Raw genomic sequence first — 12,659 nt, 5'->3', positions numbered from 1 at the left:
CTTAATCTCAGATAGAACCATTATTAGGATAATCAAAAGTCATTTAGAAGAATATCCTAAAAGGTATTTCAAAGTCCTACTCAAGTAACTTGAATCTTGGGAGAGTCTCATGTATAGGATAATAATAATTGGTGACAACAGAAGCAAGTATTTATATGTTCTAGATACTCTTCTAAGCCCTTTATATACAATAACTCATTTAATCCCCACAACAACAACCCTATGAGGAAGGTACTGGGTTTTTTGTTTTTTTGTTTCTTTGGTAGGCGGGCCTCTCACTGTTGTGGCCTCTCCCATTGAGGAGCACAGGCTCTGGACACGCAGGCTCAGCGGCCATGGCTCACAGGCCCAGCCGCTCCGCGGCATGTGGGATCCTCCCAGACCGGGGCACGAACCCGTGTCCGCTGCATCGGCAGGTGGACTCTCAGCCACTGCGCCACCAGGGAAGCCCCGAAGGTACTGTTTTTATCCCCATTTTACAGAGGAAGAAAGTGATCCACCAAATGTCTGCCCAACATCACACTGCCAGGAAGCGGGAAAACTGGTGTTGAAACTCAGGCAGTGTGACTGCAGAGGCTGGACTCTTTAGACTATTAAAACTACTGCATCTTTAACTTGCTTTACTCTCCTTATCTGTCACCTTCCCCCATCTCTCCCCAGTGCCCACCCCGCACCCTTTGTCTGGTCCCGCACCTGCTGACTACTGCCTTCCCCATCAACCCAGTCCAAAAGCATCCCCAACAATTTACATAGTAATAATTTTCATATTCAGAGAAGCTTCTAATCGATGACCTAATAAATATGCCCTGCAGAAAAGACCAATGAGTTTTAGGGGGTTTTTTTTGTTTTTTTTTTCTGTGGTACTCGGGCCTCTCACTGTTGGTGGCCTCTTCCATTGCGCAGCACAGGCTCCGGACGCGCAGGCTCAGCAGCCATGGCTCACGGGCCCAGCCGTTCCGCAGCATGTGGGATCTTCCTGGACCGGGGCACGAACCCGTGTCCCCTGCATCGGCAGGTGGACTCTCAATCACTGCGCCACCAGGGAAGCCCAAGTTCTTATTTTTCTAAATGAACAACTACTTTGTGTTCCCAAGCTGAGGTCCATAGACTTGTTTATGAGGAAAGAGGTATACGGGCCTCCTGTTACACACATAATTTAATACTTTGAAGATTCTGAGATCAAGTTTAAGAATGATGCATCAAATATTGTCAATTAAATATTAATATGAAAAACCCTTGCAACCCCCGAAATTTTCCAAGATGAGAAGAGAGATTCTAGGAAGCCAATTACCCACGCATAGTTCCTAACTGGGATTCTAAAAAAAATTCTCTGTTAAAAAGAGATCAATCTCTTTTTTTTTTTTTTTTAATTTATTTATTTTTTGCTGGGTTGGGTCTTCGTTGCTGCGCATGGGCTTTCTCTAGTTGCAGCGAGCAGGGGCTACTCTTCATTGTGGTGCACAGGCTTCTCATTGCGGTGGTTTCTCTTGTTGCAGAGCACGGGCTCTAGGTGCGCGGGCTTCAGTAGTTGTGGCATGTGGGCTCAGTAGTTGTGGCTCACAGGCTTAGTGGCTCTGCGGCATGTGGGATCTTCCCGGACCAGGGCTCAAACCCGTGTCCCCTGCATTGGCAGGTGGATTCTTAACCACTGCACCACCAGGGAAGTCCTCTTTTTTTGTATTTTATTTTATTTTATTTTTGGCGGTGCTGCGCAGCTTACAGGATCTTAGTTCCCTGACCAGGGATTGAACCTGCACCCTCAGCAGTGAAAAGTGCAGTGTCCTAACCACTGGACCACCAGGGAATTCCCCCAAACGAGATTAATCTTAGTGGATTAGAGTTTCTAAATGCTTGAAGACAAATAATAGGTAGATGAACTCCTCATAGCTTTAAACAAGTTGAATCCTACCTGGAGGTCATGGCAGGAGTGGGTGGAAGGCATGAAATAAAGTTGCTAAAATGATCAGTTAATGCATGTTTTTTCGGTGAGCAAAGACCAGAAGAGAAATCCTAGGATTTAACTGACAGACCCTTCATTCTCTCTCTGGTCTCCAAGGGGGGTTATTTGCCTATGTTGTTGGCTAAGTCAAATAGGAATCTAAGTTCTACTTCCTTTTTTCTGTTACTGAATCACACCACATGCTGATTTGGGGTCCACAGGTTTTAGGGATGCACAGGAATGAATGTGCACAAGACCTGGGAAAAGGCTACCCTAGCCCTAGAATGATCAAGGTTAATACTCCACCCCACCTCCTTTGGACACTTAATCTGAACAGCGGCACATTTATAACGTGCACAGGCATTTATAGCCCTGTTTCTGCATTTCCGGGGTTATGCCTTGAGCTAAGAGACAGTCAACCACATTTTTGTCTTACAAAATTGTAGGTATCCCAATAAATGCAATTTTAGGGTGCTCCGGAGAATTGGATTAATTCAATGTATTCGTGCCCTTTCATGTGCCGTTCTTTGTAAGGACTGTTCAATATGTAGCTATGTCTCTTTGTCCCTGTGGCTACGTATGAGCTTTGCTCAGAAGCTGTTCACTCATCCATTCATTCAATTAATATTTATTGTGCATCTACTCTGGGCCACTGAACAACAGCACTTGTTATTTTGCGCCATATTAGCCTACTTCCTACAAATACAATGATGTATGATATACCGATGGCATTTTTCCTGCCACCCTGATTAGGATTCGTTCACTAATCAAGAGCTATTTAAGTAGAGAATGGTGTAAAAAGGCAGCATAAACAGCATACAAGTTTAATTGGGTACACTTCATAAATATTGGGAAGTACGCAAACCACATACAGTGAACTAACTTTTGTTGTTGTTCTGAGATGCAAATACCCAGTACAATTTTTCAGCAGATTATTCAGGTGAAATTATTTTGAGCTAAAAATTCATATTGCAAATACCATATGATAGGGCATGATGCTAGAAGCTTAATGCACATGATAAAAATTTGAATAGAACCAGAGTGAGTTTATAAGAGCACAGCGCTTTTATATACTCCAGACCTCCCACACTTCCCGGGGGGTTTCACACATTCTCTCCTCCAGGCAGAATACCCTGGAGCAGCCAGACATTTCGTGATCGCTTTACCGTTGCTCATGGCTAAGTGTTTTAGGATGCCTCTGTAATATCCCCGCTCCCTCTTACAGGAAGCCCGCCTCACAGACTTGTACACTCTAGGTCCTCTGGGATAGTCAAAGCTGGATACCGAGTTCAATGGCAAGATATGGTAGAAACTGTGGAACATAAACCAAAGCAAGGTATCTTGACAAGAGAAACACTAGGAATCTTTTGTGTTCCTTTCCTTTTATGCATTTTCATTGTACTGAGGGAAGGCAGACTTGGAAGGTGAAGACTATATTCTTAGCTGAGGTGGAGGGGGAGTGCAGTAAAAGCTTTGCAGAACTTTCCCTCTTTGTGTTAGGCTCGGACAGCAGTTGACGATTATATCAGTTTGCTGGGGCTGCCTTAATAAAGTACCACAAACTCGGTGGCTTAAAACAACAGAAATGTAATGTCTCAGGTCTGGAGGCTGAGTCTGAAATCAAGGTGTCAGCAGGACTCAGGCTCCTTCTGCTTCTGGAACACATAGGAGGATCCTTCCTTGCCTCTTCTAGCTTCCGGTGGCTTCCCGGGGATCTCTGGCATCTTTTGGCTCGCAACTGCGTCTCTCCAGTTTCTGCCTTTCTCGTCACACAGCATTCGCCCTGTGTGTCTCTGCCTCCACGTGACTGTCTTCCTAGGAGGACACCAGTCACATTGGATTGGGGCCCATCCACCTCCAACATGACCTCCTCTTGGCTAATCACGCCTGCAACAATCTTATTTCCAAATAAGATCACATTCTGAGATGCTGGGGGTTAGGCCTTCCAAATACCTTTTTAGGAGGACACGATTCAAATCATAACAACAATGAGGGTGTATGATAGATACCACAGGGGCAATAAGATGTTCTGAGAGTCACTGAGTAAAATGGTGTCTGGGTCCTCTATTATGCCAAGGGCCCCAAGTGACTGGAGCTAGTGGGACGAAAATTTCTGGAACCGGCAACGGCACTGGTCTTAAAAAGAGGTGGTGTGACTTCTTAGATGTTTATCCTAAATAAAGATGTAGTATTGCAGCAGATTGTTAGTAAATAATGACATTTCTAGAATTAAAAAGACTGATAACATTCTAAGGAAGAGCAGGAATAATTTAAAAGATTATGGTCAATAGGCAATATATTTTTCTTAATCGCTTGCTTCTAATCCATGTAATAGATCACTGAGTAAAGAGTTAGTAAGAGGTAGGTTTGAGTCTTGAGTCATACTGGCTGATTCAGCAAATCACCTCACCCCTCTGAAACTCCTTTATCCACCTAGTAATTTGTTCTATAGTGGAAGTATACATCATTGCCTACCCCACCCACAAGCACCAAGAAACAGTGCCTTACAAACTGTCCTTGCTGAGTAAGAAGGAACCACATTTATACGTTATTCCACCCTCTGAAACACAGATTGAGGTGGGCAACTGATTCTGGGAAACCCACCCAGAGACTTCCTTCAGTGACTTCTATTGCCTCCAAAAGATGAACAGGCCAATCATAATTCTGTCAAGAATTTGAAATTGGGAAACAAGAAACTAGGAAGTGTTAAAGGAAGAACTAGAGCTGTAAAATAATGAGATAAAACTGGGGCTAGAAAGGCCCTTGATGGTCTTCATGGAAAACAGTCATAAAGTCTAGAATGGTACAGAGAAAAGCAGAACTGTCATGACTGAAATTTCCTGGTTCATATGTGAGAGTTGACTCCATTCTTTTTCTCTTTGGTTTTCTGCAGTTTGAATATGATACGGTAACGTGTGGGTTTTTCTTTTTGGTATTCCTCCTCTTTGGTGTTGTCTAAGCTTCCCAGATCTGTGGTTTGGCTTTTGTCATTAATTTTGGATAGCCGTCAGGCATTATTACTTGAAATAATTCTTCTCTCTCTTCTTCCAGTATTCCGATGACTTGTATGTTTCATCTTTTGAAATTGGTCCACAGTCCTTGGATGTTCTGTTTTATTTCTTCATTCTTTTTTTATCTTGAATTTCAGTTTGTGAAGTGTCTAATGGCCTATTTCCAAGCTCACTGATCCTTTTTCTTGGCTGTGTCAAATCTACAGATGAGCCCATTGAATGCACTCTTCGTGTCTGTTACAGTGTTTTGATTTCTAGCAAAATTCTTTGCTAGATTCTTTCAGAGTTTCCATCTCTCCACTTACATCACCCATCTGTTCTTGCCTGTCATCTATTTTTTTCTTTAGGGCCTTTAATATATTAATCATAGTTATTTTAAATTCCTTGTTTGATCATTCGAACATCTATGCATCTCTGACTCTGGTTCTGATGATTAAGACTGTGTTTTTTCGGGACTTCCCTGGTGGTCCAGTGGGTAAGACTCTGTGCTCCCAATGCAGGGGGACTGGGTTCGATCCTTGGTCAGGGAACTAAGATCCCACATGCCCACATGGCACAGACAAAAAATAAATAAAAGAAAATTAAAAAAAATAAGACATCATTAAAAACAAAAAAGACAATTTTTTGTCTTGCCTTTTGGCCTCCCTTGTAATTTTTGGCTGAAATCCAGACATGACGTATCAAGTAGCAGGAACTGAGGTAAATAGGCCTTTAGCGTGAGGATGTTTGCTAATCTAAGGGTTGGGGTACATGTAATGGTTGCTGGAAGTGCCAGAGGCTTCAGATCCCTCTAGCATCCCTGCTTTTGTCTCCCCGCCTCGACTTTGGGCTTCCCTGAGTAGCCCTCCTCAGAGAGTCTGTGTCTTGCGACTTTCAACTGTAATCTTGTCATTATATTGGAGCCCTGTTAGTGTGCTGGCCACGTGTTGGGGAAGCAGAATTTCATAATCTTCTGATTCAATGTCAGTCTGTTAAGTGGTCCTGCGTCCCTGGGCTTTGATCTTTACAAGCCTTTCTCCAGCAGTGTAGCTTCTCCCACCCCTACTTCTTATTCCATTCGCTGGCTACAGAGTTTCCAATCTGTTCAATATTTCCTTAAAACCCCGACCCCTGTTGACGATGTCCCCCTCCCCACTTTAGGTGAGAAAAAAAGCACTAGGCGGGATGGAGTGGGAGGAATGCCCTTGCCCCAGCTGGGATAAGGCGCTAGCAACGTCCTTTTTCCTGCAGAGTAGGTCTTACGGAGAAGGCTCTGGAGTTTTACACATGATTACTCTTCACCGGCTCCTGCTGGGGTCATGAGGGGTTTTTCTCGCATCTTCGCTTCGTGACAACACGGTTTCTCGAAGTAAAAGCCCACGCAAGTGGGGGGCTCCCGTAAGACCGCGGCCCTCAGGAGTTTCTCACTCTCCTATTAGTTCACACTCAGACTTCAGTAGTTCTGCAAAATAACCACTTTAGTGTCCCCACCAGTTTACGGCCCCAAAGGTCTCTGCTCCAGGCAGGCAGATCTCGACCGACTCTCCGGATGCACGTGTCTGTCCAGATTTTGGGGTTGTGGTTTCTCTCCGGGTCCAAGAAAAGTCATTGACTCTCAATTTGACTGGCTTTTTCTAAGTTGGAAGGATGGGAGTAGAGATTCCCGAGTTCTTTACATGTCAGAGTTTAAAATCAGAGTCTTTATTGCCTCCATTCTTGAAGGCTGAAGTTTGAAGCCTTCTTGAAGGCTCCTGTCTTTGGATTTTCAGGAGACCTCTACATTTCAAATAAGTCTGTCTTCTCTTGAGTTTGTCTTGAGTAGGTCAACCATGCAATCAAAAGACCTCTGTTGGGCTTCCCTGGTGGCACAGTGGTTGAGAGTCCGCCTGCTGATGCAGGGGATATGGGTTCGTGCCCCGGTCCGGGAAGATCCCACATGCCGCGGAGCGGCTGGGCCCGTGAGCCATGGCCGCTGAGCCTGCGCGTCCGGAGCCTGTGCTCCGCAACGGGAGAGGAGGCAACAGTGAGAGGCCCGCGTACCGCAAAAAAATAAAATAAAATAAAAGACCTCTGTCACAGCCCCTCCTCCTCCTCTTACCCCCTCTCTCTCCCCCTCCTTCCTCTTCTTTTTCTGTATAAAGGGGGTGGTTAGGTTAAAATAACTCTAAAATATCCTATTAATCAGCTAGACATAAAAGGGAAATAATACCTAAACAATACCATACTTTGTTTAACCATTCCTGTTTAGGCTACTGATCTTTTCCTGTTTTCAGATGCATCTTCACTATAAGGAAGGGTAAAAATAACCTAGGGGAAGTATTTGGAAAACTGGATTAGGGAAAGATATTTTCAATAAATGAGTGTTAGAGTACTCACATAAGTTTGAAGATAAGTGACAGCTGGCTATATGAACTTCACTTGTGTGTTCTGGTGGTATATTAATAATTAAGTAGTTAAACCTTTTCATGAAGATCACACTTTACAATAATACATCAATAACACTCATTTATTTATATCTCACTTTATTCCAAAACAGATTAAAGCATGTTTAGCAGACATTTGTTTTGTCTGCCTGGCATTCTACTTTATTCTGTGACTAGCAACTCACTTATCTTGGACAATGGGTCTTCCCCTGACTCCAGAAGTTTCCAGTCAGTCATAACATCATAACACCCCACACCACTGGCCACGGAGACAGACCTATGACTTGTCGGGCAGGCCAGTCTGAGTGTTTCCCCAAGACTCTCAGAGCTGGATCTCTGGAGACAGGGGAAGCCCTTCCCCTGGACCTGAGTGCCGCCGGTTGCTAGTTCTCCAGCTACGTGGAGAATGATGTCAAAACACAGAGAGGAAGCGATGGAGAATCCTAGCTTTGTTTGTGGCCCTGAAGCTTGCTGCACCCCTATGCTTCTCCCTGAATGATTAGATGAGCCAATAAATTCCTCTTTTTGCCCAAGCTAGTAGGTTTCTGTCATTTCTGGACAAGAGTCCTGGCTAATACAGAGCTGACGTTAAGTTTTGTTTTGTAATGTCTAAAATATTATCTTCAACCATAAGCAGAAAAGCCTACTGGAAAAGAAATACCTTGAGGCACCATTCTCCAAAAGAGCAAAATCTAAGATATATGAGGTTACAGAGAAGAAAGGCCTTAAAGATAACATACTGAGCAGGATCTTACCATCTGAATTAGGTACAAATCCCTTACCCATTCTATACCACAGAGGCATCCATAAATAAAGATAATACCTGAACTATCTTATGGAAAGTATGAAATAAGGTTCATAAGGTACTCTGAGCAACTGGAAAATAGTATTTTTTTAAATCTAATGTATATAATGTATCACATTTAGGCTCAGTGAATTTAGACAAATTTCTTAATATTCCTATTGCTCAATCCCTTTTCCTGTAAAATGGGAGTCATAATACCTTTAAGCGGTTGTTGATAGAATATTAGCAATCATATATATGTGAAGCTGGGAGATCACGACTCAACTGAAGATGATACTGCCAGACAAGGAGAGACTGCCAACTACCCAGGCATCTTTGCAGGGGTTGACAGACATTTTGAAAAGGGGGCTTGTGTGGGGGAAGTTTTCTGCAGAGATTGTGGGCTTGTATGCTGGGGGAAGAGACAGGAGAGCTGAGCTCAATGAGAGATGCTGTGGTAGTGGGTCCCGACCCCAGCCCTATGGACCAGCCCCTGTGAGAGGAGAGGCAGGGATCCTGTGCTCTGTGAACACGCACTATTTCGGCAACTTAGGAGTTTCACGGTTTGGGACCATCTAAGCAGGGCAGCGTTCTCCTACAGGAACAGCGGCAGCTACAACAGTGGAGCCCAACAGAAGCCTGTGGGGAGTAAGCTGCACCCAAGAATTAAGCTTGTTGGTGAATCAGTGAGGAACCCCTAGAACTTCCAAAAGTACTTGAGGGGTCTGTGGTCCTGCCTGATGTGACGGAATCCTGAGTCAACAAAATTTGGGTGCAAAAGTGACTCTATTCATAAGAAGGCAGTGTTGATCCTTGAATAGTTAGGTTCCACATGTAACAAGATTTGCCACCAAAACATGGGCCCAATAAATGGCTTTAAGATATCATCGTAAGATATCCCTCTGTAGAATTCTAACCATACCTCAGATCAGCCAGGTGGACGGTACAGAGCTTTGAGGACGAGGTTGCATGATTGCCTCTGTGTTGGTTAAAAGCAGCATTAACTGATTAAGCATTTAGACTTGCTGAGAGTAGAATAGTTTACCGACTTAGATGTGCCCTCACCCCGTTCTGTCAAGAAGCTGAGGGGGCTCAGCAAAATTATCTGCCCCCAGGGCACCTCTATGCATCAATTTTCAGGTAAATATTAATGTACTTTGACTCACAATAGCATCATCTACATTTTACATGACCAAGTTGAATTTTTTCTGGAATCAAAAAAAAGCATCCAATATTGTATAACAGCTTTTGTGCCATTCTAATATTCTGTTATCAAACATACCACTAATGACCAAAAAGTGTACTTACATAAACCTCATGGGGCAGGAATTACAAATTCATGTTGCATGGGTTTTAAAAGTTCATAAATTTAGTAACCAAGTAACCAAAATACTACAACGAAGGAAAGAAAGCCAACTAGTCTAGAGTCTCATTCTGAAGGTTCTTTTTCAAGGAAAATTTCGACTTGCTCATCATTTTCCAAGTCTTCCCTGAATAATGACGCTGACATTTAGTGAGTTTTCTAACACACTACATGGGTCACAGTGGCACCCCAAGATGTACCCCTTAGGTGAGGAGAACTGGACTTTATGAGGAGTGTCATAAAGTTTGCCTTAGGAAGCATTTGTGCTTGTGAAGCCCCACGTGGACTGCCCAGGAGCAGCTGAGCTCCACCATCTGCATGGACGTATAGACCACAGGAGTTGCTTCTCTTCTCGAAGCCCTTGCAGTTTACCAGTTCTTGGCAGTAGCATCGTGACTTCTATGACGGCAATCTGCTGGATGAGTGCCATGTTAGAATTGTTGTCACTGATTCTTCCTGTTTTGTTTTCTTCCTGCATTAAAGACTTAATAACATAAACACTGAGGATCACATGTATGTGGTTCATGAGCTTTTGTCCTCAGTGTATACTGGGTAATAGCCACAAGAGCTTAGGGAAAGAGGTAATAGCCATCCTGGTGATTATGAAGAGACAATTCCCTGCTAGGTTGCACTGTGATAGCTACTGTTAACTGCGGCTGTACCTGTACAAGAAAGTGCAGTCATTTTATTGAAATTTGGTATTGTTTTAGCAAAATGTCTGTCAATTTTGGAGCTCAGTTTGGAACACAGCACATTTTTACCCACCTACGGAAATTAATGGTAATTATGCTTTTGACAAAAGCGAAGTCAGGTTTATTTTCAGAAAAGAATTACCCTTTTAAGACAGAGGAAGATGAACTCATTTAATCCTTACAACAACTCTAAGAGGTAGCAACTCTCCATCGTTAAATATTTATTTAGCACTTACTACGTTCAGGTACTCTGTGTATTAACTAACCTAGTCATTTCAGGAACTCTGGGTGAACACCATTGTCAACCCCTTTAATAATAAGGAAACTGAGGCACAGGGAGACTAAGTAGTCTGGCCAAACTAAAATTAAATGACGAGAATCTGTTTTGTAAAACAAAGAGTGCCTACTGTAACATTTCTAACAACACCTACCAATTACTGAGTGCCAAGCAATTTAAATACAGTATCTCATTTAATTATTTCAACAACTCTGTAAAGCAGCTATTCTTACCCTAATTTTACAGATGAGGAAACTGGTGCATACAGAGGAGAAATAACCTGCGCCCCAATCATATGGCTGGTTAGTGACAAAGCTGAGATTTGACTCTGCGGGTATCTAAACCTGTACTTTTGACCAGGTTAGGGGTCCAGCACAGTAGAAGTACAGGTGGGAAGGAGCGATGGCATTTTTGAGCTTAATAAAAGTGAGCATTAATTTTTTTTTTAAGGCCACAAATCTTTTACTATATTATACAGCTTCCAGTGTAGCAAATAACAGAAATAAAGGTAAATAATACCTTGGAAATTGGTCTCTATATCATAGCCAATGGTACAACAACATAAGAAACACAAGGGAGGTTTTCTAATGCTTTTTATGACTATATTTATAACACTTAAAAGCAGTTCAAACTAAGATGAAATGCATAGAAAAATTTAGGGCTAACAAATGCCACCCTTTCTCTGCCTTGTTTGTAATACAGTGCGCGTGTGCCCCGCTGTGGCTTCCACTGTACCACAAATGACAGGCTTGTCATTCCCCGTAACGGCTTACTAAGGGAAGTTATGGAATTCCTTCTCTGATTCTACAAACAGTTTTTCATCTGATAGGGTGGCTTAATAGTGGTCCTTTCTGAAATTAGATGAATTGGCTGGATGACCTTTCCAAGTTTCTCCTAATCCTCAAATATGAGGTAGGTATGCCAATAACACAAACCTTAAAAAAAAAAACGTAAAGGAATGCTTGCTAAAATAATAATCAAGAAATTCGATTCTAGGTAGGAGGGTAAGTCACAATGAAAGCGGACATACTGTGTCAAATATTCTCAGAATAGAATATGTTTGAAAGTTCTAGAATGACATTTTGTGCAATGGAGAAATTTTATGGTTAGAAATGATTTTATTCAAATGTACACAGTTATAACTACCATCAAATAGTGTAAAATATACTCAAAGAATTAACTAGAATGGGTGCTTTAAAGACTATCATAAAATATCACAAGAGCATGATGGTAGTAATAAGATCATGGGAGAAAACTGAACCTTTTATAAGGTCTGTACAGCTTCACATACTCATAACTTTAACATAATAATAATAATGGCAAGAGGACTCTCAGTATTTCCCAGGTACCATCATGACAGCAAAACGAGTTTCCTGAGTTATCTCATTTATCCTCATCAACCCTATAAAGTTAGTATGTCAATTCCATTTTACCAGGGACGAAACTCAAACTGAGAAAGGTAGGTTATTCGTCCAAACTCACACAGCCGATAAGTGCTTGGTCTGGGTTTAAAGTTTAAACCCACCAGTCCCAATGCCAGAACCCAAGCCCTCAATCACTGTGCCATGCTTCCTCCAGAGGACAAAACTTGTTCCTCACCATCAAGAATAAAGTAGATTTTTAAGATGCTAATAGGAAGTCAAATGGCCAAGAAGGAAGAGAAGCAAAAACCTTTGATTACAACCCACCTTATTTGTGGCTGATTTCCCCAGTTCCCTTTGGGCTCTCCTACCTACCGTGGGGAGTCCGCAAGTCTAGACGACAGACTGTAAAACTGTGTTCACATCCCTACACATTCCAACTGTTTTGTTACTCGTGTACATGGCCATTTCAGAAATTCCTAGGTAGTCTGGCATACTAAATGTCGATCACGATTTTCAGCTCTTAGAAACCCACTGTGTATTATTCTAGCCTCAAGTAAGACTTCAAAAATGTGGTCACTCTTGCTTACATTTTCTCTGGAAACCCAGAGAATAGAGGATCAAAGAAAGCGTTTTAAGGTACATGATCTTTTTCTGTCCTCCTCAGCTTTCTCTGCTCGTGACTGATGAGAAGACACCATCCTACAGGCCACCGTGTATAAGAACAGAAAGTAATGGAGCTGAGTAACGTACAGCAGTTACCTTACAAATGCTGCTGACTGCCTGACCTTTGCCATCCGTATCTAACGCTCTTCCACTTTCCAAGCGCA

General features: G+C 42.6%; 1 long non-coding RNA gene across 4 annotated transcripts in view; it reads left to right on the top strand.

The window, feature by feature from the left end:
- The window catches only part of LOC113626058 (uncharacterized), a 48,763-nt gene extending 36,157 nt beyond the window's left edge, over positions 1 to 12,606 (top strand). For all 4 annotated transcript variants that reach the window (XR_003435005.1, XR_003435006.1, XR_003435004.1 and 1 more), the window contains exon 4: positions 12,497 to 12,606. This is a non-coding gene — a long non-coding RNA (uncharacterized LOC113626058). The remainder of the gene's footprint in view (positions 1 to 12,496) is intronic.
- The last annotated feature ends 53 nt before the right edge of the window (positions 12,607 to 12,659 follow it).

This window comes from Aethalodelphis obliquidens, unplaced genomic scaffold, assembly GCF_003676395.1.
Source record: "Aethalodelphis obliquidens isolate GAN/ISIS:26980383/991018 unplaced genomic scaffold, ASM367639v1 scaffold17, whole genome shotgun sequence".
NCBI lineage: Eukaryota > Metazoa > Chordata > Mammalia > Artiodactyla > Delphinidae > Aethalodelphis > Aethalodelphis obliquidens.
The sequence above is the reverse complement of the archived record's forward strand: the minus strand, read 5'-3'. Positions and strand labels throughout refer to the sequence as shown.